General features: G+C 37.3%; 1 long non-coding RNA gene across 1 annotated transcript in view; it reads right to left on the bottom strand.

Moving 5' to 3' along the window:
- Window positions 1-1,321: 1,321 nt before the first annotated feature.
- Window positions 1,322-22,412, bottom strand: part of LOC134761521 (uncharacterized) — a 379,933-nt gene continuing 358,842 nt past the window's right edge. Inside the window, exon 5 of the long non-coding RNA XR_010140221.1 lies at window positions 1,322-4,127. This is a non-coding gene — a long non-coding RNA (uncharacterized LOC134761521). The remainder of the gene's footprint in view (window positions 4,128-22,412) is intronic.

The raw sequence follows: 22,412 nt of genomic DNA, 5'->3' as shown, positions 1-22,412 counted from the left end.
CTGGAATAATAAGAACTGCCCTTTCTTGAATGCCATATTGTGTACCATATTCCATTCTTGGCACTTTTTGAACATTAGCTCATGTAAGCCTGAAAACATCACATGAGGGATGAGAGAGATACTATTATTACCATCCCCATTTGAAAAAATGGTGGAAGTTTTCAACATCACTACAAGAGATGAAGCTCAGGTCTCCTGCCCTTGAATCTAAGAGGGCCTGTGACTGCTTTGACAACCACATCTAGATGAATAAAAGCTTTCACATATTACCTTGCCAAGTTCAAGTTCAGGCTAGTGTTTAACCCCAAATCCAGACTTCTCTCTATGAGTGTCCTTTCTTTTTGAACAAAATTCAAAAATAACCCATCTCCTTTTTTTTTTTTTTTTTAAGCATGGAGTCCCTATTCTACCTCAGGAACAGAGAACCATAGTACAAACTAACCATGTTAATTGGTCATGAGGTCAGGGTAAGCCTTGGTCCCCTATAAGCCAATATTATTACTGAAGTGCTTAGAGTCTGGAATCTGATTGTCCCTATTACAGTTCAGCAACAAACATCAATACATTCTCATAACCTGAAAAGGGAAAAAAAAGCACCCTCAATTCCCTTTACTTTTTCAGCCCTCTGACATTCATGGTTTGTTAGCTTCCCATTAACAAGTGGGAGAATCCATATCACAATTGGTGCTGATTTGCCTGACCCTCACAGAAAATACTGAGTTGTATGTGTTCTCTGCAAGTTAAAGAAGAACAGGAAACCCTATGATAATGTATCATCGCTAAGATGCATCCCCAAAGTCCAGAGGAACCTTCATGCTAATGACTTCCTTTCCTTTCTTTCCTTCCTACCTTCCTTCCTTCCCTTTCTTCTTTCTTTTCCCTTTTCCCTCCTTCCTTCCCTCCCTCCCTCGCTTCGCCCTCCCTTCCCCCTCCATTCCTCCATCCCTTCCCTCCCTCCTTCCTTCCTTCCTTCCCTTTCTGCTTCCCTTTCCCTTTCCGTCCTTCCTTCCCTCCTTCCTTCCTTCCTTTCTTCCTGTCTTCCTTCCTCCCTCCCTCCCTTCTTTCCTTCCTTCCTTCCTCCCTCCCTCCTTCCTCCCCTCCCTTCTTTCCTCCCTCCCTCCCTCCTTCCTTCCTTCCTACCTTCCTTCCTTCCTCTTTCTTCTTTCTTTTTTCTTTCCCTTTTTTCTTTCTTTCTTTCTTCTTTTTTTCTTTCTTTCCTTTCTTTCCTTCTCTCTCTCTCTCTACTTTTTTTTAAGAGATGGAGACTGTATTAGGCTGTTCTTACATTCCTATAAAGAAATACATGAGACTTGATAATTTATAAAGAAAAGAGGTTTAATTGGCTCATGGTTTGGCAGGCTGCACAAGCATGGCACGAGCATCTGCTCAGCTTCTGGGAAGGCTTTGGGAAATTTTTATTCATAGCAGAAGACGAATGGGAGCAGGCACATCACATGGCCAGAGCAGAAGCAACAGAGAGAGTGTGGTGGGAATGTGCCACACACTTAAACAACTAGATCTTGCAAGAACTCACTACTATCTCTAGGACAGCACCAAGCCATAAGTGATCCACCCCCATGACCCAAACACCTCTCACAAGCTCCACCTCCAACATTGGAGATTACAATTCAATATGAGATTTGGCATGGATACATTTTCAGACTCACTGTGTTGCATAGGCTGGAATGCAGTGGCTATTTATACGTGCAATTGTGGCACACTACAGACTTGGACTCCTAGGCTCCAAGTAATCCTCCTGCCTCAGACTCTAAAGTAGTTGGGACTATAGGCACACATGCACTAGGCTGATAATGATTTATTAAAGGGTTTTTGGCCAAGATGTTTTGAGCCTGAGAGTACAAAAACCTCCTAGTTTTTCAGTGCAAATGTCTGTCCCAGTGATTCCAAGGAGATCATATTCATTTGTATAGCCTTACTTGGCCACTTGCCATCTAAGGGACAAAACACTGGGACATTAATTGCTCATATCTCATTTTGTGAATATCTGCTCCTAAGCTCTTCATTTTCTCCATTCCCTATGCCTGAAATGCCCTCTGTAACCAGACCTCTCCACTGGTCTAAATGTTGTGCTTCTTGTAAGGCATCGTTCTAGTTCAATAATTTCCACCAAGCATTCCTCTCCAAAATGCTGTTGTCTTCTGAATACTAGCAACATTTGCTCTAGATATTGTCTCCACTGGCCATTTTTTAAAAATATAACATGTGTCATGGTTAATTGCCATCATAGACACCCTTCTTCCCACGTAAATAACAAGTCATATGAGGAACAGAGAATCATCTGAAAATTTATACTATCACTAATAATTGTGGGCTTGGTGCATGTCTGTTATTTAGTGGTAAACAGATCAGACACAAGAAAGTCATTGTAGTCAGGTAAGAATAAGATCAAATGGAGAGACAGAAAAGGGGGCTCCAATCCTGGCTCTGTCACAATGAATAGACTGTGGCCATGTCATTTCCTGTGTCTAGAACTCAGTTTCCTTTTCTATAAAAATCTTGGCTTAGAGAAGATGGCCTCTCAGTCCCTTTGAACTTTACTCTGAGATCCACCAGTAAGTCAGTAACATGAAAAGAAACTTTCCCTGTTTTAGAGTGGCAGGCTTATTGGTTAACGTATGCTAACAGAGATGATGCTGAAATCTTTGTGACCTAACACAATATGAGTGGATTTCTTGCTTGCATAAAATCTAATCTGTGGCAGGAGCTGGGCTGTGCTCCACACAACCAGTCAGGGGCCCAGACAGATGGAGGCTCTTCAAATTCAACAAGGCTTCCAAAATCTCCCTGGGAACAGACATCAGGAGAGGGGAGAGAGGTTCTTGCATAGGAAGCAGAGTTTCCAGATGAAATACAGGGTGCCCTCTTAAATTTGATTTTCAAATAAACAATGAATAATTTATAGTAGATTTGTGTGGTATTTAATTACCTGAAATGTAAGTTAACTGGACATCCCATGTTTTATATTTGCTACATTTGACAACCCTGCTGGAAAGTTTTTATGTGTCCAGCCTTAAAATGGTGTTCATCACTGCCACTAACCTTCTATTAATCAGAAATTAGTCACATGATCCCACCTAGGCACAAGCGATACCCTTGCAGGGCAACTGCTTCCCGGAAACAACTCTACACCTATAGTTTTATTTGCTCTAGAGGGCAGCTGGCCACTTATGCCACTGCATAGTATTATATAAGCCTGGCTGACTGAGGAAGAACCCAAAGGAAAATAAATTATGTTTATGTATCCTTTTTTCTTATGATCTGAAAGACTTGGCATTCTTAACATGAATGGGCTGAGGCTGAATACCGGAGGAAACAGGTATTTTATCCCATTCTGAGGTTAATAAAATGAAGCCTAAATATATCAAGACAGTTTACTACCACTTTGAGAAAAAATTAGAATCAATATTTACTTCTTTTTCATTTGCTTTAATTTTCAGATCACATACATTGTCTCTATTTACATATTCTATCCTCACTCAAAAGATTCTAGAATATCATTCTGATTGAATGAGACTGGTTGTTCTTTGTATTAATTCTCAGTTCCATCATTCCATTTCTTCATATTATTTGGATTAACTACTAGTTGTTATACTGAGAAATAAGATTAACCCTTGCTTTGCTAATCAAAAGTTAAAATTAACCAACCACTATTACATAAACTGACCAGCTTTCTTCTTGGCTCTGAAAGCTATGCCAGGAATAAGCCTATTACTATGTAAAAATATCTCAGCTACTGTGGCTAGCCTCCAAGAAATAGAAAAAGGCTATAATGTCTGAAAGCTAATATGGAGTTGGGGATGGATGGGCCAGACTGCAAGATAAATGGAAAGCAGTGTGGTCTGTAGAGTGTTCGAATTTTTTTTTTCCAAAAGGAATTTTTTACCCCAGGCCAGAAGCCTTTGTGTCAGGGAGACTGTCTCATTTCTCTGCTCAAAGGCTGTCAGAGATGACTGAGATTTGAGAGCAGTTTCTGATGTTGACGAGGTCAAGGGAGGCAGCACTGCAAACCATCAGTCACTGCCTCAATGATGAGCCGAGGAGACACGTGAGCCCCACAGTGAAACCTGGAAAGCTGTTTTCTCTGGAGGAACGGGGGAAGAGGGGAGCTGCAGAAGACAGAAAGAAAGAAAAGACATAGGTCAAATGGTCATCACGAAATTTATGGCATTAGTATTCAGCTGGAATCAGAGAAACTTTCTCAATTCTAGGTGGAAATATTCAGAAGAAAGATGTGGATTAGAGGCAAAAATCATATTAATATTACTCTGCTTAATCAATATATAAAACCCTCCAATGTGCTTTTGTAAGCCTGCTTTATAAAGTTAGGACCTGCAGTGATTCTGATTCCATCTGATCATGTTTTCTAACAGCACAGGTCGGGAGCTTCCAAACTTAGACCATGGGAGCTCACTACTGGTGACGTGTTCCCTGCTTTAGGGATTTGCTGGTTTTACGTAAAGCTGGTCAGGCTACAACCCAGCCACCGTACTTTTCAAAATCAGGCATGGGCTCAGCAGAAGCAAGTCTCAGGGGACAGAGAAACATTCTGCCCTGAGAAGGATGGACCAATGGAAGTCATCATGTGCCTCCCCTTATATGTCAACCCCCTAATATGGGTCAACCCAGGGCCAGAAGGTTAGAAGCCTTAAAGCTGTGAGTGGATCCTGAAATCTTGTATGGCAATTGAGTTTCCCAGATTTCAGTTCCTGTCTGGGATAAAATGAAAGGAACATATCAGACTCAATGACTTAGCCAAATATCTTTATATCCTTTCTGAAACTTCAAAGGCTATGCAACCCAAGTCTGTATAGAGTCTACATAGAGATGTAGAGAAAAGTTATGATCTTTCTGTTAGAAATCCATAAAAATATTTCCCAATTTGGAGGATGTTTCTCCTCCTGAATCCATCCATCTAGTTCAGTGGTTCTGAATTGGAGAGGTACAGGGTTGTTGCCCCCAAGGGACATTTAGCAATGTCTGAAGATATTTTGGGTTGCCATGACCGGGGGTGGGATATGCTACTGGCATCCCCTGGGTGGAAGCTGGGGATGCTGCTAAACATTCTACAATGCTCAGGGCATGCACACCCCAATTATATGCCTGAAAATGTTAGTAGTGCTGAAGCTGAGAAACTCTCATTAATTGAGATCGGAGTACCCTCACTAAACATGAAAAAACCCCTCGAATCTTCTCATCACTATCCTGAAATTGTGATCTGGGGCTCATACACTTGTACTCCTTTGCACCCCTTCTTTCTTTTATTTTATTATTTCTCCTGTCCCTCTTTTTCTTCTGTCTGTTAAGTACCAAACTTAGTTTTTTAAAAATTCAATTGTGAGAGTAGAAAGTTCCATGCTTCTGTTATAATAATAGTAAAAGGGTCTGTTTCTTTTCGCCTCCATAAAAACCATGTTAGACAACTCTGAATTGGGGCAATTGAGTTGATCAAAGGGACAATTTGATAAATGTGACTTTGTCAAACCCTTTGGAATTGGGCTAACCTGACATCAAAGAATCCTACAAGTTTGTGTCTTCTGAGGATCCTAATAGAGTGAGAAACCTGGAAAAAGCCAGCTGGCCTCTTCCTACCCTCACCCGTGGGCTGGAGACAAATTCAGAAAGTTTTCCATTTCTCTCCACTGTCTTGCATTTTAAGACTCATATTCTATGTGACGTGCGGATTTTAGAGTTCCTGGTAGCCCATATTAGCCTTTTTAGAACTTTACATAAAATGTAAATCCTTCATTCTTGAATTACTTCTTGGACTTTCTTTTCAGCACTACTGCTTCCAGTGTTTCGTCTGTTTCCTCTTGTAGATCTTCCAAGTGGACCTTCATTTTCTCTTTGCCTGCCCATTGCTCTCATTTCTCTGTCCTCCCTTTGATTTATAATGACTCTGAATTCAGTAGCATCTGCATGTGTATAACATGTGTTTGTAGTTCCCTCAACAGGACTATAAATAAAAATGTTAAATAGCACTAACCACAGCTCTGCCTGCTCCCTGTGGTCCCCCACCAGGCAGCTTGCCCAGCTGGGTGCACTGCCATTTATCTTAACTTTGCCTCCAGTTTCTTGGCTCAAGTTCTTAATTACTTAAAAGGTAATGTGGTTTCTAATAGCAGTTGTCAGCATCTTTAAAGTTAACTTTATTTCTAAATACTTCCATTGTCTTTTCTTGGTGGCTAAAACCTTAGTGGGGGTTTAGCAACTCAAACTGTGCAATATTGTTCTCCAATACTCCAAGCATTGAGTGGTCTTTAAGGTGACTCTCAAAGCACTATATCATTTGTAAACTTAAATCAGAGGTGACTAAACTGTCAAAGCATCTGCGTGGTTCTTTGGATACCACAGAAAGTGACTTTGTGGCTCATAATATCCCTAGTCCCATCTCTTTCCTTCTACCACGTTGTCCAACATCAACTGCAAACCTTCTCTACCCATCTTTCCTCAGAGGATCCCTCAGATACATGTGAGGCAGGTATACCACAGCTACCCAGTGTTCTGTGAGACTGCCCAGGAGGGAACCTGATGGAAAAAATCAAGGCATTCTTTGCAAGGAGCCTTTCCACACCACTCTAGTCCTGCATGCAAACTTGTCAGATTTTCCTTTTGAAAACTGGTTTCCCAAACCCAGTTTTAGAGAATCAGGTTATTTTCCAGTGACAATTATTTCAATGTAATTCTGAGATCTTTGACAATGTGAGCCTTGAGATATGGCCCACAGATGCATTTCCTACAAAATGAAATTACGCCCATGTCAATCATTACCTATTTTTCTAGATTTCAGGTTAAATAATTTATTCAACAGATATTAATTACATGCCTACTATGACTCCAACATTACTCTACGTGTTGAAGATGGAGTGCTGAACAAGAGAAAAACTTCCTGTTTCCATGGAGTCTAAAATTCTAATGGGATGAGATAAACTAAGAAATGAGGAAATGCTGGTATATTGACAGGAGGTTGTGAGCACTATTAAGAAAACTAAAGCAGTGCAAGTAATAGCGAGTGATGGTATAAGTAAATAAAGTGGCTGTTGTAAGGAGGATGATGAGGGAGGATCTCCCTGAGGCCTAGTATTTAACAGGGATCTGAATGAAAAGAGGAAGCCAGTCAGGTGTAGATCTGGGTGCAGTGCATTCTAGAGGGGAAGTTCAGAGGCTTGAGATGGCAACAAATCCAGCCAAGTAACAGCAAGGTCAGAATGACTGGTGCAGAGCCAGAGAGAAAGAGGGACCAACGGACAGACTGAGCCAGACCACGTGGATCCTTGTGGAAAGAACTGTGTAGGTACATATTAGTTTCCTATGGTTGTTGTAACAAATTATCACAAGCCAGTGGCTTGAAATGACAGAAATATATTCCCTCACAGTTCTGGAGGCCAGAAATCTTAACTGAAGTTGTCAGCAGGGTTGGTTTCCTCTGGAGGCTGTGAGGCCAAATTTGTTCCATGCTTCTCTCTAAGCCTCTGGGGGCTGCTGGCAATCCTTGGTATTCCTTGGCATACCTGCCTCAGGGGGGTGTGAATGAGTCTCTGGGGAAAGGCGAGTAGAGAAGGTTTGCAGTTGGTGTTTGACAATGTTGTGAAAGGAGGGAAATGGGACTAGGGATACTATGAGCCAAAAAGTCACTTTCTACGATGTTCAGAGAACCCAGCAGATGCATTCCATCACTCAGATCTCTGCCTTTGTCTTTACATCACCTTCTTCTCTGCATCTTCCAAATCTTTCTTTGCTTTTCTAAGAACATCTGTCATTAGATTCAGAGTTCACTCTAAACCCAGAATGATCTCATCATGAAGTCCTTAATTACATCCATGAAGATCTGTTTTCCAAATGAGGCCACAGTCACATGTTCCAGGCACCAGTATATGGACATGTTTTTGGAGGGACCACTACAGGGGGGCCAGTGGAGGATTTGAACAGAGAGTCAACGTAATCTGATATGTTTTAAAGAATCATTCTGTCTACTGTATAGTCTGGTGGCGACAAGGGTGAAAGCCTGGACACCTAACACAAGGCAGATGACACATGCTTTCCCACGGATTTCACTGCTTTTCATCTGCCCTTTTGTTTGGGGATAGCAAGGCTTTGGGACAGCCTAATTGTAGAACTGAAGTAAGAATAGAAAACAACAGATTTCTTTCTCACACACAGGAGGGTAATTACGAATATTCTAATATGACAGGCAATATTGTATATTCACTGAAGTTTCAGTTAGAAAAGCTCAAGGTTGACCACCTACATTGCAAAATGTTCATGCAATCATGCTGTAGCCTACTATGCTTATAATTATCAATAATAATACTACTTATGAAGTACTTTCTAAGTGCCAGGCACTCACTGATGTAATTGCTTCACCCACATTCTTTTGCATCAAATTTTTGCAATATTCATGTCTTAGTACATTCAGACTTCTATAACAGAATAGCTTAGACTGGGTGGCTCATAAACAACAGACATTCATTTCTCACAGTCTGGAGGCCAAGAAGAAGATTTGGTATCTGATGAAAGCTTGCTTTCTGGCTCATAGATGGCATCTTCTTGTTGTGTCTTCACATGGTAGAAGGGAGGCGGGGTCTCTCCTGCACCTTTTTTATAGGGACATTATCCTATTCCTGAGGGCTCTATCATCATGGTCTAATCACTGTCCAAAGGCCCCACCTCGGTGGGGGGAGGGGGGAGGGATAGCATTGGGAGATATACCTAATGCTAGATGACGAGTTGGTGGGTGCAGCGCACCAGCATGGCACATGTATACATATGTAACTTACCTGCATGTTGCGCACATGTACCATAGAGCCTAAAGTATAATAATAATAATAATAATAAAAAATAAAAAATAAAATAAAAAAATAAAAAAAATTTTAAAAAATAAGAAACCAAAAAAAAAAAAAAGAAACTTAAAAAAAAAAAAAAAAAGTATCAATTTGATGGTTAGAATTTTAACATGCATTTTCCAACGACACAAACATTCAGGTCATAACATTTAGCGAGGCAGATATCATCAATTCTATTTAGCCTGTAAGGTCTTACAGTTTGGATATTCAAATCTGGAGTTATTATGAGCTACAGTTTGGGCTGTAACCACTAACCTGCATCATTATCAATAATTCTTTTTGAAAATTCTAATTTAGTATCAGTATTGAACTGCACATTTTAAATACTGGATTTCACCAGAGTCTGGATTCAGTCCACAATTCAATCTGCTTACCTAAACAATAACCATGTATATGTGGCTGTTTCCCCTTGTCCACTAAGAGAACTTGGGTAAAAGTATTGCCCAGTCTGCTTCCTAATGGTTTATCATATTTCAGAGGTAAGTGGTCCTCTCCAATATGAGAGGGTGTCAGGTGTGCCATATGTACTTCTTACAGTAAAACAAGTACTTTTACAGTTTTAGGTTCTAGATAGTCCTTAAAGAAGAATCTTCTCATTTTACAGATGAGAGGAACAAAGACTAGCCTGACCCTAAACCAGTTTCTCCTGAATCCTCCCCAGTTTGGCTTTCTCTTAGCATTACCACTCTTTTAGTAGAAATCAGTTAATGAGATTCACTGCTATATTTCTATTTTTAATATATTTAAAATATCAAATTTGGTAACACTTAGAGAAGTGATGATCATTGGTGGCTATTTTGATACCACAAAAATAGACTAGGTATTGCCTGATGGAAATACACTCAGGAAGTCGTGTTGCTCCTCCTGCCCTCCAAACAATCCAATCTAAAATGATCAAGCTTCTAGAGCTAATCATCGATTGTAGGAAATACAAGGCATATTCAACAATACTGTAAGCATGCACTCAACAGACTCCAAATGGTAAGAAACTCACAAAACAATTTATTAAATTTATTGAAAACTATAAAAAATTAAAAAGGAACTTCTAAAAGAGTGAAGAGATATACCAACCAACCATAACATATGGCAAGCAAACAGACTGTTAATGAGTTGTATTATACAATTACAAATTTACAGAAACTACAAGGGACAGAGAATATATTCAATAATACCATGACTAAATATTGATGAAAAGAAGAAATTATTTATTGTCAATTATTTTATGTGTGACAATAAAATTATGGTCATATTTTTAGTCCTTGCCTCTTAGAAATATACATATGGGTATATTTACATATGAAGCAATAGTGTGTCTTGGTTTTCCTTCAAAATAATCTGAGGAGTGGGGGTGTTCCTGAAACAAGCCCAGATGTGAGTTCTAACTGTTGAAGTGGGTAATTGGCACATCAGGATCATGATACCGTTCTATTTTTATTCATGTTAAAAAAATTTCCAACATTAAAGTTAAGAAATCACCTTAAGAAGTCCTAAAGATTATGTAAGAGATAAAACAAGTTTTACTCATTGAAGAAATTCGTAAAGCACAGAAAACTATAAAATAATTTTTCCAAAACTACTCATAATGTTGCCTATTTATGATTCCCTGTTAGATCAGGCACCAAGTGCTTTGGAGGCTGGCTGCCTGCTTTCAGGGACTGTATTCTTATATGAGTGGCAGATAGATATTCCTCACCAAATAGAACTAAGAGCTTCTGCAAAGTTTGAAGAAGTTGATCTTTCAAAATATTTTTCATTATTTAAGTGATTAAATATTATTTCAAAATATTTCTCATTATCAAAGTCTCTGCATGTTCCCATATCTCCAGGTCAAAACAGAAGCACTACCCAAGAAATAAACTCTCCTAAATGAACTTCAGTGAGTAGCTGCAGAGGACCAAATCTGGGTCCAGGTTTGCAAACCAAATGTTTTAGTGCAGCATGAGCTCCCATATAAACACCTGCTGGACTTACCATCACTTAAGTGGGATCTTGTTCCTTTTTTCCTCTTATCTTCCCTTATACCAGGTACAATAATACCATAATCAAGCAGCTCTGCCTGCAACTTGGAATTTACCCTATTTTAGAGAATAGGCCAAAAAAGAAAAAATTTAGGGGAGTTACACGGAACTTTACCATCGTCACTGCCATTTAAGACCATTATCCCAAATGGTCTGGGAAAGTCAGCTGCTGTGATGGACAAGCTCTGCGTCCTTCTCCACTGAACATGCTGGATCTTTTTGCAGTTAAATCCTGTCATAATGAGCACACAAATGCAGCCTGTTTTCCTTCCTATGGACAGCATCTTTCTGGCTGCTGCCTCTGTATCAAACAGCTGTGTCATTTGTCGCTGGGACTGTTAAGACAATTTCCCCATTCTAACAAGATTTTACTTTTGAGTAAAATAATTTTTCTCAGTATGGCTTCAGATTTTTTCTACATCAGTAATCAGTTTTCATTGAAGGGTGGATTTTTCCCCACGTTTGGAAGTGATTTATATTAGGCATTTAAAGGCAAACATAGACATTTTTATTGCTTTTTTTTTTTTTTAATTTTTAAGCAAGCAAGCAAGAGAAATACAGCCAACAACTTGGAGTAGATTTACAGTTAGTTCCTCCACCCTTTCTCTTGCCCTGAAGCCTGATGGGACTTGAGTGTCCTTGGAGGAATGGCAGAGGGAAATGCTAGGGGCCGATTGCTGATTTTATCATTCAAACACAAAATTTGTTACACCACTTTATCGGTCACAGGGAAAGCAATTATATTGTGGTTCAATTTTCCACTCAATGGCTGTACTGGGGATCAAAGTCAGTTTTTATGATGGGAAAAAATGTTTTGCTATTTTATTTGTTACTTAAAATAAAGAAGCATCTTTAGTATAATGCTTTCAGAAGGTTTTCCTCCTCCCTCCCCCACCCCTTCATGAGATACAGTGGATTATTTTGGCTTTCCCCCTTCCTTTGATTAAATAATCAGCTTTTTTTCTGTCCTCTAAAGCGTATTTCAATGTAGAAATGAAATTGGCACGCTTTAAGGCAACACAGCATTAGGACTCTAATCACAGCCACGAAGGGCAAAACCCACTCTACGCTATTTACTCTTTTCCTGACTAGTACTTTTTCAAAGGAAGCCAGCGTTATAATGGATTCTCTGTGTGTACTGTTGTGTGTTGTGCCTACCTGTGTACTCCCACCCATCTTTCATGTGAGATAATTAGCCCACCTTTCAGTTGTATTTATCACTTTCTTTTTATTGTAGAAAAAAAAAGATGTAAGTGGGATTGGGTGTGGAAGAAGGTTCATATGGAATTGTAAGTGAAAGTAACATACTTTAACTCAAAAAATAAAATATAACATTTTTTCTTCAATTATAATTCTTTTCTTCTCTTATTGTCTATCTTCATTTCATTGAGAAAATTAAAGTAAAATTTAAGAGATCAAAACCAAGAAAAGATTATTAATATTTTTGCACAAAATCTAACTTCAGGACTCGTCAGTTACTAGCCCTTTTTATTAAAAATTTATTATTTTTATATTCAGAAATTCAGTGATAAGTTGTTGTTATTTTTTAAATAGTGCAAGGGGGCTACACAGTCTGTAACAGGACTGAATGGCGAAGTAAAAACCAATACTTTTGATTACACACTGATTTATAATTTTTGAGAAAAAGGAGACAAGTGAGACACTTTCTTACTATATTATATATTTTTCTCTTTCAAAAATATGACGTTCAACCTCACATTTCTAGCTGGTTTCAGCTTTTACAATTTGATTGCGATCATCTTCATTTTTTCTGGTCTCCTGCTAATTGCCTCCAGGCTCAAAGAGTCTAACAACATATCCCCTGAATCTAGGAGCAGAGAATTCTGGAATCTGCTGTAGGTGACTAATTATGGCAGCAGCTGAGTGATGGTCTAGCTACTACGGGATACTTTTGTCCTCACAGTAGAGCTTCCGGCGATGGCAGGGAAGATGTGTGTGAGGCACCATAAAGGTTTCTGTTAGAGCCAGGCAAGTTCACCCAGGTGGGGAGAAGCACTACAAGCCCCCTGGTGTCTGCCTCCCTCACTCCATTTTCTGCCCATTCTTGGTACTTGTATCTGGGTTTTCTATATGGATTAGGGTGACTGTAACTGCTGACGGTAGGAAAGTCCCCCTCTCAGCAGTTTTCCTACAGGCTTTCCCCTCTCATATGAATTTACAGTCATTTTTATATGGCACTGAGTTTTATGACGTGGAGCAGGAAACTGGGTTACAGAAACAAGTGAACAATTGTACCTGAGAAAAATATTTCTGATTATTATAGCTAGTGTTTATCGGGAATTTATTATGTGCTAGCATCCTCATACACATTATACATTATATCTTTGGACCAATCCTGCAAATATGAACTGCTATTCTCATTATTTAAGATGAGAAACTTAGACACTAAAACTTATTTACATTGTTCTTGATTCCCCAAACTGACCTTAGAACACTTCCTTACTATATTCTAAAGAATCAGTCCAAGGATAGCAATAGCCTAACCTAGTCTTAAACATCCTCTTCCAAAGCTTTAAATTTATTTTTTAACTTTATATGTTCCAAATGCTCTTAATCATGAAGACCTTTAATTAAATAATTTGATTGGAAATTTCCCTTATTTTTGGCAAAACAGATTAAAGTGAATCTAACTTTTTCCTAGATGTCTTAGTGCTTAAATAGTGCTCTGAGCCTGTGAAAATATTATCTGTAAAAACATCTTGAAAGCTGATATTTAGTTTGCTATTATTTTGGACTGAACTGGGCTGAAATTATGGTTCTATTATATCAAACAAAATGAATTTTTTTTCAGTTTGGTAACTGGCATAGTGACTAAGTACTGTTCATTTAAATATTATTTTGATTTAGATGCATGGATGTCAAAGTAAGTAGACCAACTATTTTTTCTAACTAACTTAATGCTGAGTCCTATTCATGTTGTGATAATCCAGTCAATCAATTAATAATTTACCTACAAATGGTCAGCTCAAGCCAGAGGCAAAGCAACCAGATTTTGGTCAGGACATTGAAAAAAGTAATTGGAGTAGGCATAGGTATCTTAAACATCTAGCCTTTAAAAACAGGATTATCTGAATGGAGTATGGTAAACATAATCCTAAATATTGCTCACATTTTCAATGGGTTGTTTCTATATATAGGTTACTTGGTTGTCATAACACCAAACTCAGTTTAATACAACATGAGATTGTTGCACAAACTGCAACTGAATGCCTCTAAACAAATTCATTACCTTCCCCCTTTAAGAAAATCTAATGTGTAACTATCCAAATTTTAAAAGTAGATTAGTGGGACTGATAATCATTCTATTTCCTTGGAATTTTTAATTTTGCCTATAGGATAATGAATTTTTTATGCAGTAAATAATCATTTATTTTAGAACTTATTATATTTGCATCCTTATTATCTGTTTACCTGTTTTCATTTCTTACGCAGTATCCTTTTGAAGGTCAGGGTCCCGGACTTTCATATTTCTTTCACTTCAGTGCTTAACACATGTAAATCACTCAAACTTTATTGTAACAGTCATGTAAGTAATTTAATCTGATATGAAATTTAACTTTACAGAAATATACACGTATATATATACACACACACACACAGCTATTTCTTTTTTCTTAATTTGTACACCTCTCAGATGCACTAAGATCTTTTTATGAATTACCTCTAACATTCTCTGAAGAGTATTTTTAGTTATTATTTAAAAATACACATAGAATAGTGTTTCATATAGAAATACGAAAGGGCTAGATTCTTCCTCTATGATAAAATTCCCATGGAATTACAGAAAGAATGAACTGAGCCAAACACTTTCTTCTTCAGTTTTCAGAGCAAATACTTTTTCTGTCCTTTTTTCTTTGGCAGAGCAAATAAGTAAATGAAAATAAATAAATAAAAGCTTTCTTTCCCCAGTGCTTTAGCAGCCTTACCATCACCAACTTCTATTTACAAACACTAGATTTCAAATAGCATCATCTGTAAATAAGGCTGCCATTTCGAGCTTAAAAGCATAGCTGATGAGAGACATGATGATTGCTTAAAATATCCTAAGGGCATGAAAACTAAAGTGGAGAAAGAATTATTTAGGCATAACTAAAGCATAACTAAAGGGAGATATAACTGGATGGAGAAATACTGTTAAGTTAAAAAAAAAAAAAAGAAGAAGAATTTCAGGGAAACAAACCATACATAAAAAACCCCTCAAACTTTCTTAACAGTCTATTGGGCTGTGGAATTGGCTCTAATGGAAGGTGGTAGGAAAAAGTCACAGGTGCTTCAAACTAGACCTAAAACTACCAAGATGAAACACAGATGAGGACAACTTCAGACAGGCAAAAATTGTGTAAAAATGATGAAATAAAGTCTCATTTATTTTTAAGTGCCCTGATTTAAAAAATGAAAACTTATTGCTTCTCCTAATTTGATTTTACAATAACATATGCTAAGCAGGACACCTATGAACAATTTCTAACAGCCCTTCAAATAAAATTCTACTTTTCATTCACAGAGTGAATGATTATTACACATATATACACTGTCAAACATTGAGATTGTATTTTAATCTTAAGGCATCTGTGCTCTGTTCAAAATAAATAAAATTTGTGCACTGTGGATTTTTTCCCTCAAATCTGCTTTTCTCCATATATAAGCCTACTTAGAGTAGCAGAAAAATAAAGATCCATTGCTTTTCCTCCCCAGCTATAAAAACCACTTAGATTCTTCAGCCTGACAAATTTAAATGAATTGAAGGCATCTCCCACATGGGGATCTGCAGCACTGCCTTATGGTCAGAGATAAATTTTTCAGTAAATGTGCACCTAGGGTGAGGAAGGGAAACCTCCCTGACTTATTCCCTCCCTTTATCTATTTCTTCAGTTACAGATTGGATAAGCAAGAATTCGTTTTCTATTCTTCTTATTTCTAAAAGATGAGGACTTCAGTAACACGCAAGGAGATTCTGTATGTTCCAGAAATTTCTGAATATAAGCAAATGATGTTATTCTGCCCTATGCCGGCTGGGTGAGCTCCCTGATTTTAATGACATCCAGTTGTGACTGAAGGGCCTAGTAGAGAGGATCCATGGAGTTGTGAGGTTAATACTGGGTCCATCTTCCTCCATTCCTCCCTTTGGTTTGAAGAATAACATAGGCCAGGGCTATATTTGTCTGTATCTCTCCCTTGCCACTCTCTGTTCCTCTGCTATTCAGGTTTATACTGCCCTTAAGATTCTTCTTAGACCCTTTACATACTTACCTTTGCTCCATTTCTTGCTGAACAATAATGAGTTTCAAATGCAGTAAATAATTTAAAATAAATGTTGCAGTTATGTAACTGCAACATGTATTGGGGCAAAATAAACTTACTTATTTAAACTGATCTAACAAATCCACGAATTTCGTGAGAGTGTTGGACTAAATCAATTAGTATTCAGCTGGGCTAAAGTTAAGGAAATTAAGATTTCATGATTAGGTGCTGTTCGTCATAATTAAGTGCATTGTCATATCTGTGATTGAGCTACAGAACTGTGAGTTTAGCATCTTTCTTAAAATTCATCAGTAGTTTACTGAGCACCAACAGTGTAACAAACCCTGTTCTGGAATTTGAACAAATGCTCTCTTAATTAATTCTCAGAACTCTGTGAGTCAATTATCATTGTCATTATTTGCCTTTGGTGTATATGTGGCCTACTGGAAAGGCAGTAGAATGCAGTGGGGAATGCACAGACTCTGGGGCCAAATCACTGGCATTCATATCTCAGCTCTGCTGCTCACTGGCTGTGTGACCATTGGCAAGGTACTTAATTTCTCTGTGCTTTATTTTTCTTATCCATAAAAACCGGCATAATAATAGCCAGTAAATAATATCATGGGGTTGTTACACGGCTAAAATAATCCAAAATATGCAAAGTACTAAGAAAAACACCTGGTATATAGCAATCACTATGTAACTATTTACTATTATTTTTCTATTGTTAACCCTAATAATATTCTTGAATATAGAGTTAAAGCTAGCATTTCACATACTCATGGATAGTCTAATATCTGTGAACCAATTAAAAAGTGTTACTATTAAGCATACAGTGAGATCAGACTCATCATGGGCTCAAACTCTCTGATCCAACCCTCTCTCTTACTCCTGAACTGAAGATTTTAGTTCTTGTTCTGGCAAGTCCACATGTACCCTAAGACTTAAAGTACAATAATAATAATAATAATAATAAAAAGAAATGCCTACCTTTGATATAAAGGGAGACCAGGTAACAAAGGCTGAATTTATTTTAAGAAAATTTTTGAGTGCCAATTTTGTGTGTCAGGAACAGTGCTAGACTTTAAGGATAAAGAAAAAAATAAACTAGTCCTAAAGAGGAATATGTTGAGAAATACATGCTATAAAATACTATAAGTGAATTCAAATTCTGGTTGGGGCAGAATGGAAGCATAGAGGTTGAATAATCTATTCTACCTGAATAGGAGAGCAGCAGAAAAAACTTCTAAGAAGAGGCAAGAGCTGAGTCTTTAAGATTAGTGAACATCGCACAGTGCACAGGTAGATGCTATTCTCCGGGAGGCAGCACAGCAGAGGCATGGAGACATTACACACAGGTTGTCCTGCTAAGGAAACCCGCAGTGATCTGCAGAGCTAGAGATTCAGAGAAGAGGAGAAGTAAGACAAGGACAGCCTGGTTCACCAAGCTAAAGAACTTGGGTTTGCACAGAAGACAATGAGCCAGTTAGGGGTTGGGCTTCAGAATGACATGATCATATCTAGGCTTTTAAAAGCCAATATTTTGGCTGTAAGCAAGGCAGACAGATTATATGGGGCTAAAGTAGAGATTACGGGGTTAATTGGGAGATCATTAAAGTATTTGAAGTGAGAAATTATGAGTTTGAGCTCAAGGATAGTACAGTCAGCCCTCCATATCTGCAAGTTCTACATCCTTGAATTCAAGAAACTGAGGAGCAAAAATATTCTAAAATAAATAAATAAAATAACAACAACAATAGTAATACAAATTCTGAAACAATACAGTATAAGAAGTATTTCCATAGCATTTACATTGTCCTAGGCATTATATGTAATCCAGAGATGATTTAAAGTACAGGGGAGGATGTGCATAGGTTATATGGAAATACTATGTCATTTTATATCAGGGACTTGAGCAGTCTTAAATTTTGGTATGGGGGTCCTGGAACCAATCCCTGGAGGATACCAAAGGATGACTATAGCTCAAATAGAGAGGATGGGGAATTCATGAGAAGTGTGTGTGTATTGTGTGTTTATGTGATTATGAGAAATACAGAGTTTTAGAGGTGGTAAAAACAGTATAAATCATCTAATCTTCCCCACCTTCCCACCATCAGTAAACTTTATAAATTTAAGAACCGAAGTCAAATATTGCAAAAGCCTCAAGAGACAGAAAGGGTTAGTGAGAAAAAAAAGAAGCTTAGTCACTTCACATGGTTTCTCATCCTATCTCCATCCTTCACCTCTTTAAGATACAGCTATTTATTTTCAGAAGTGTAAATGAAACTACCTGTCCTGACTGCCTCCAGAATGGTTGAAGCATTCTACTTAATGAGATAATGCATTTGTGCGTACTTGATAACCTCTAAAACCTGCTACAGGTAAACTATTATAATACCCAGGTCCTCTGATTGATTTTCCATTCTTTTCATTGGGGGAAGAGAAAGTGCCCACAATGATGCCAAGAGAGAGGTGACCTCCTCATATTCTCATGTCCAGGTCCCTCCACTTCCAGAGGAATGGAGCAGGACTAGCTCCCAGGACCTGAGAAATGCTAGACCACAGTGGACCGCAATGTTGAGGGATGTTTGTGCTTCCCACTCTTTCTCTGAAACTGAGAGTTGATCATGGGCCAAGGGTGAAGAGCAGTAATCTCATCATATCTAAAAATGAGTGAATTTCTGGGTATTGAGTATCCCCAGTACATGGAAAAAGCTTGCTAACAAGTATCTAAAAGTATTTATATATGTCACAGACAGAAGCAATTCACCTCAAAAATGGTATATTGGTCCTAATCCACTAGAAGATCAATAGTTGGGAAGTTTTTATGTTAATTATATTTTAAACACCTTTGCTTTATACACCTTTGCTTCTCTCTCTCCCTCTCTCTGTCCCTTTGTCTCTTTCTCTCATTATGTGCAATACTACCTGGCAAAGCATCACCATTTTAGTTGACAAATTAGGCCCTGGATCAACTTCAGGAATATCAATGAAAATAACTTACTCAGAAGAATAGCTATATAACCAAATTCTCTGGGTGCTACTAATCTGGAAAATAAAATCCTTGACAAGAGGTAAAGCAAAACTAGTGTTCATAGATACATATAAGATTTGAAAGTTAAGATTAACTATACCTATATGTTCCATAAAATTTCCCTGAATCAACTGAAGGCTCCTATGAAAACTATAGCACTCTGCAAAAACATGCATTAAAAATATAGACGACTTATAGAAAAATATGGGATTGGCCAGACTACTTTATTGAAAGAATTTTGAATTGATTCTGTTCTAATACAAAGCTCAAAATTCAGTTCTACTATAGAACTTTGCAACAGAGCCCCAACAAATAACAATCTAAATAAAAAATTAGCACAAGGAGAAACATCATATAATAATATGTTTACATGCTGAAAGAGCTTTTAATGAAATTCATCTCTCATCCTTAAGAAAAAATTACTAATATATATACATGCATATATCACATACCTCAGTCCTAAGACCAGCATCTTACTTAATGGGAAAACCTGAGATGCATTTCTATCAAAATTAGGAAGAGGTTAAGGATGCTCACCATCTTCACTACTGTTTAACATTTTATGGGAGGCATTTGCCAATGCATTTAGAAAAAAGAAATCAACTGGAGACATATGAATTAGAGATGGGGGTAAAAAAGAAGAGTATCACTTTTTGAGGATGATATGATAATAAGTGGAGAAGCCTAGTGTATCAAATAATAAAAGAATGATGTATAACAGTGAAAGAATTAAGTAAGGTAAAAGTATAAAAAATAAACGTACAGAAATTAACAGCCTACATATACACAAATATAAGTAGAGGACATAGTAGTGGAGAAAACCACATTTTCAATAATTTAAGAACATACTTAACAAGAAATATGCAAAACTTATGTAATAAAAACTTTAAAATACATCCTGAAGGCCATAGAAGTAGACATAAACAATTGGAAAGACATTTCTTTATCTTGTGTAGGAAGATTCCATAGTATAAAGATATTAGTTCTCCCTAAGTTAATTTATAAGTTTAATGCAAAAATATTTAGTATAAAAAACCTTAACAATCTTTATTTTGTAGCTAGATATGTTGATATAAAATTTTATATGGAAAAATGAACATGCACAGATAGCTAGGAAAACACTGAAAGAAAAACTGTATGAGGATGGATTTTACCTGTTATTAAATACATATTAAAGTATCTATTATTGAAACAGCACAGCACTGGCACACGAGTAGTCAGATAAAACAGTAGAAGAGAAAAGAAATTCCAGAAACAGACAAATACCTATGGGAATGTGGAATATAATTCAGGTGGCACCTCAAATCACTGGGGCAAAGATATATTTAAATAAAAACTTATTTGGTAATTCAAAATCCAGATAAAAGAAAAGAGCCAATAAGAGAGTGATTCATTTGATTAAATAAACATTAAAAAATAGCTTTGCACGACAGAAAACACCATAAACAAATCCAAATCCTATAACAAACTAGTCGAAAATATTGGAAACATTTATCACAAAGAGCTAATCTTGTATATATATGTATGTATTTATACATATGTGAATACATCCTATATATAGGTGTGTGTAGGTGTCTGTATGTGTGCGTGTATCTTAAAAATTGAAGGAACAAAGACCCAAATCATGGGCAAAATACATGAATAGATAATTTACCCCAAAAGATAGAAATTAGATCTTAATCATTTGAAAAAGATGTTTCATATCACTCATGGTAAGAGCAATGCAATATAAAGCTCCTCTGAGATACTATTTATCACCTATCAGATTGGCAAAGTTTAAAAACTTGACAACACATTCTATTAGTGAGTTAGGAAACAGACACTTTTACATATGAGGAAATGCAAATTGATACAACTCTGTGGAGGATGAATTGGCAATGTCTATCAAAACTAGGAAATTACACTAATGATACACCTCTCCAAATATAAAAATGTAAATGCAGAAGGCTATTTCTTTCATCACGGTTTTGAATTGCATAATATTGGATACAATATAGATGCTCAAATATAGAATAGTGGTTAAAAACAACCACGATGCATTATTCACACAATGGAGCACTATCTGTTTAAAAAAGAAAAGGAGGAGGAGGAAGATCTCTATGAATTTATATAATGTGATTTCTAAGATATATGGTTGAGTTAAAATTTTAAAAATGCCAAGTACAAAAGGGTATTTACACTATGCTATCTTTTAAGATAGTTTAACTTAGTAAAAAAGGAAGTTGTTCTTGAAACTGCAAAGTGAGACACTTCTTGCACTAAAGGAGGGTATCTATGATGAATTTTCAAATTTTTACTCAAATAATCAGATATGGAAAATGTTTTCTCTTTAATTATGAGAGTTTGCCCCTAACTGCTACCAGCCAATAACATTCTGAGGAAAATTATATAAGAACCAACAACATTTCCTGAGTTTGTTAATATTATTCCCTTTTACCAAAAGCCTCTGAAACAACCAAACAAAAAAGCACTGCAGACTATATTGCTGTATTGCCAATAATTAGCACTGTTTTGAGGAAATGGGTTCTCCCAAGGCCAATAAAGTGAATTTGAAGCCCAGCTTTGTTAGTAGCTGTGTGATCATGTGACCATGGGCTCCTTCATTTCTGAGCTTCAGCTTTTTCACCTGTAAAACTAAGATATTAAAAATACTTCGGCCGGGCGCAGTGGCTCACTAGGATTAGTGGCTCACTAATCCTAGCTCTTTGGGTGGCCAAAGCTGGAGGATCATGAGGTCAGGAGATCAAGACCATCCTGGCTAACATGGTGAAACCCCATCTCTACTAAAAATACAAAAAAATTAGCAGGATATGGTGGTGGGCGCCTGTAGTTCCAGCTACTCAGGGGGCTGAGGCAGGAGAATGGCCAGAACCCAGGAGGCAGAGCTTGCAGTGAGCTGAGACTGTGCCACTGGGCTCCAGCCTGGGCAACAGAGCGAGACTCCATTTCAAAATAAATAAATAAATAAATAATAAAAATAAAATTAAAATAAAATACTTCATATGGTTGCTGTGAGGATGAAAGAAGATACTGCATGTAAATGCCTAGCACACACTCAATAAAAGCTCCCATTATTACGGTCTCCATTAGCACTGTACACTTTCTGTGGCTATGCCACAGCACTGAGCTGTGTATGTTGCAAAGACACATAAGCACACACACACACACACAATTACAGGCACAAATAGATATGCCCAAATGCTACCCAGACTTATATTTCACACCTTCCTCCCCTTT

The sequence above is a fragment of the Pongo abelii genome, chromosome 5, assembly GCF_028885655.2.
Source record: "Pongo abelii isolate AG06213 chromosome 5, NHGRI_mPonAbe1-v2.0_pri, whole genome shotgun sequence".
NCBI classification, from domain to species: domain Eukaryota; kingdom Metazoa; phylum Chordata; class Mammalia; order Primates; family Hominidae; genus Pongo; species Pongo abelii.
The sequence above is the reverse complement of the archived record's forward strand: the minus strand, read 5'-3'. Positions and strand labels throughout refer to the sequence as shown.